Source organism: Scardinius erythrophthalmus, assembly GCF_964197995.2.
Source record: "Scardinius erythrophthalmus genome assembly, chromosome: 16".
Taxonomy (NCBI): Eukaryota; Metazoa; Chordata; class Actinopteri; order Cypriniformes; family Leuciscidae; genus Scardinius; species Scardinius erythrophthalmus.
The window spans coordinates 12,124,938-12,129,304 of record NC_138236.1 but is presented as its reverse complement, the minus strand read 5'-3'; positions in this window follow the sequence as shown (position 1 = coordinate 12,129,304).

Genomic DNA, 4,367 nt, shown 5'->3' with positions numbered 1-4,367 from the left:
TGCAAAGGATTTTATAACTAAAAAAAAACATCCACTTTCTCTATAAACTCTCATATACTGTATGTGATGTATAGAGTGTCCTTACTGAAGGGAGTGTACTTACAATATATGTATATGTTTAGATCTTCGATGTCAGTTGAAAATACATATTCTTGAAAATACTTATGAACTCGAGTTAATAATTGAGCTAATCTAAACAATAGCTATGATAAAACAGTGAGTAGGCCTACTTGTTCCGGTGTCCAAGAGCCATAGCCTTTTTAAGGTCTGAAACATGCAAACTGAATGGAGGAAAATGACTTTGATGTTCGACAAGTCGAGAGAGATCTTTTTTTTATTGTCTGTCATAAGTGTGAAAAGTGTATTATTTAAGCGCAGGGCGTTTTGGGATGTCGATTTTTGTCTATTTTAATACGTGTGTTTATTTTACATTATCGTCCCATTTATACTCTACGCTGATGACTGCTAATGTATGTAAAATGTTGTAAATGTTGTAATTGCCAAACTGGGATAAAATTGCCTTTGTATGTTTTTACACTGCAGTAACTGTGCTGTTAAAAACACATCGATGAAGTCACACAATGTGTGTATTGTATCTAACATTACAAAGACAGTGAATATGTGAAGCTCTTTATGTATATACACAAATATCGAAAACGGATGATACCGAAAGGGGCCAGTATGAGAAAATCAATTGAAACTTGCTGTACCTCAGAACCCTTTTAAATGCATCAAGTGCTGTCTGTTCACCACCAGGTGGAGCCACTGTTCGCATGTGGACATTGCAAGCTGTACACGTCATATGTTTTCGATATGAAACAATAAGAGGGTGACCATGTGTTTCTCTGCAATAAAAGTCTAATGTCATACATATATGCCATAATACATTTAGCTTGGCTTTTTACAGGGAGTAAAGAGGCACGTGAAGCTGTTCTTAAGTACACAATCAATACAAATGGATTCTTATATCTGGGTATGGCACCCAAGCAGTAGATGTAAACAAGTCAGGGTGAAAAAAAAAAATGATTTAATGCTGAGACGATCTGTGTGCAAATCACTCAGTTAGCCCTGGCAGTCACCGTAAATGTTGATTTGTAGGAAACAAGTCATGACAGTGCAGCGTTTCAGAAAAGTCTTTTGGTGAAAAGGTCATTTATTATTTACCCTCATTTCATTCCAAACCTGTTTGCCTTTTATTTTTCTTCAGCGGAACACAAATCAAAAATCATGTGAAAGCTAACATGGGTCATGCTAACCCAAAATAATTACGCTACTCTTTTCCATGCTTCATATTCGTGAGGATATTTTACACAATAGGGGCCTATTTTATCATCCTTTTGTGCTTTTAATAGAGTTAGTTCATTATTAGTTTATGATTTCCCCCTCAAGGGCCTTAGCAAATCATTCCCTCCCCCTATGTAGTGTAATTTAATATAAACACTCCCCGTTTCTGAAAGTTTGAAAACAAGCAGAATTACAGACTTCATCCAATACTTTATCTATCACACTCTCAATTAATCGTCCTAAACATCTTCATATAATGCTCATCATATGGCCTCAGTCTCACTGATTACTAAGCAAAAACGACAGTGATACACTGCTGATATTATGGAGTCCCTCCTGCTCTTGGCTCTCTAGTGCAGGTTTGATGAGGACATCCAGACTCCATCCAATAAAGATTAAAGGAGACTTCTAATCGTGATAAGAACCCCTTTTAAACATCTGCCCATCTGTGCCATTCTGACATTTTAAGACAACATCTGTGATGAATCCACAATGAAAATGACACTTGAAGGTTTAGGCCCTGATCATTTGATCTTAAATTTGTCTAAATAAGTATTACATTTGAAATGCAGATTAGTGCCAAACAAAAAGTGTAGTGCAAATGATACAGAAACGTTACATTTAGTCTCTGTCTTAATGAGCATTTGCTTCCACTGTATCACATAACAATAAGCTGAAGTAGAACTTCCCTATGGGATAGGAAATAGAGTTAGTATTGGATAAACTGCTTTGTTTCTGAGCTGAATATATTATACTTTGAGGCTTCTTGGTGGTCAAAACATCATTCCAGCCATGTTTAAAGACTTTGCTTAATAAAATAACAATCATGAATTCACATTATAATACAATTTTAACAAAAAATCTGTATGTCAATCATTTAATTAAATATAATATGTATTTTTTTTTTATGTAGATTCATCTAATAGGTTTAGATCATTCATTAATGTACAATCAAATATTTGTAAATGCAATGAAACCTGTTTCACATGTATTCCTGTATATAATGCATTCATAGCATATTTTTATTATACACACGTTATATAATAATAAATGAATATGAAAGGACAGAAATGACAAAATCCCCCATTTACTGAATGCTAATGAACTCATTATTTAGGCTATATGAGGGATAATATAATACAGATTCAGTGAGACATCAAATACAGCTATTGGGACCCCCTCCCTTGATATATCAAGCACATGGACTGACTTTGTGTCTGGCTGTCTGAGGATAGCGTTAGCTTGCATGTAGCCACCCAAATATGCTGTGAGGGAGTGTCAGCCAATAAGAATGGTGCCTGTGCCATTGCTATGGTAACATGTTGCCATGGAAACCACCTAGGCTTAAAAAATGCACTGTATTGCTAAATAAAACCCTGTCTTGTATGTTTTGCAAAAGGAACATGCTCAAGACTCTTTCATCTGATGTTTTCAGAAATCATGCAAGGTCAACAACATCATGTGACTGTTCGTAGTTACAGAAGCACAACATGGAGAGACACTATGTGGAGGTGGGATGGGTGAAGCCTGATGCAAAGCTGAAAACAAAGGCTACATCCTCACAGCAACGGGATACTATCACATCTGCCCACATGCGGTGCAAACAAAAAGCATGCTAATAACTACATGTCGTGTGAAAGCACAGCAAGTAGTCGCAACCCCAGGCAGTTGACTTTATCCATGGCACCCTCAGATCTTCCGTAATACAGACACTGAAGACCTTAACCGAGGGGTGACCTTTTCTTTGGTCCTAAGCCTAATAGTATTTTGTGCATGGCTTCTTCGCTATACCGGGCCAGAGGAATTTGTTGTGTTGTTGCAAATGATGATGTGTTGATGTGAGCCAATGAAAAAAAATCGGCAGCTTTCACAGCGCAGGGGCATGGGGTGGCAGTACCAACTCAGACTCGCGGCACATGCCGTTTAACGTGCCAGTCATGCTGCCTGAGGGAAAGAGAGAAAGAGTGAGAGATGGAGTAAGTGGAGGAGGGGAGAGCCAAAGTGAGCGCAATGGATAGAGAGACATGCAGACAAACATTAAGTCAGACCTCTAGGCAAAAACCACAATGAATTCCTATATGTGATTTATTGCATGAGCCACAATGATCCAAGACGGGAAAAGAGGTTTGCAGATGGTTTTGCATTAGATTTTACATTGGACATGAAGTGGCAACCAAACACAGTACCAAAATAATAATAATTAATTAGGGATGAGCAAAAATGCTTCGATAATAATGATAATAACAATAATAATAATTATAATGAAACCTTTTTTTATAATTAATTGACACATCTTTTTATTTTGCATAATTATTTGGTTAGTTGCATTTAGCTCCAGCTATTCTCTGTACATCAACCTGTTGAGAACCAGTGATTTAAATAAAATCAAACATCAAAAGTAGTGAATGAGTGGATCATTTGAAAATGATCACTGAACACAAGTGTCCAACATGGCATTATCAACGACAAGGTCATGCATGTTTTTTATTCCCAGAAGTAACCCACTGCATACTTTGAGTGTAGCCTACTGTATGTAAGTTAAAGTATAAAAGCATCTACTAAATAAACAAATGTGAATGTCAGGTATAGCGCAATGAGGTTATTTAGCAACTGAAGCCATTAAAAAGTACCGGAAATTACATTCTGTTTCCATTGCATGTGCATTATTTCACTGTGATGCAGACATAACATCGTACTAAAAACAGTTTACAGTGATAAAAACATGTGGCGCCACAACACAACACCGCTGACTGAATCCACAGCGAAACAGACAATGCTGCTGGTGAACGAACGACTCTTGTGAGCCGATTCTTTAATGGATCAAAACACAGCTATATTGCGTTTTACTTTATTTTATAAAGTACTAATAACAAAACTCTTAACTAACTCATAATCTTTCATTCTAGTTTTAACTAAGCCTACACATTGCCATAGAACCAGTCAGTAACTTCAATGATTTTAAGTATCGTGTTTAGTTGTAAACTGTAGGCCTATGTGTGTTTTATTCACGAAACAGAATCGAATCAATTAGGATAATTCATTCATGAATCAGACTGCCCCGATTGCCCATGTTTTTGATTCTC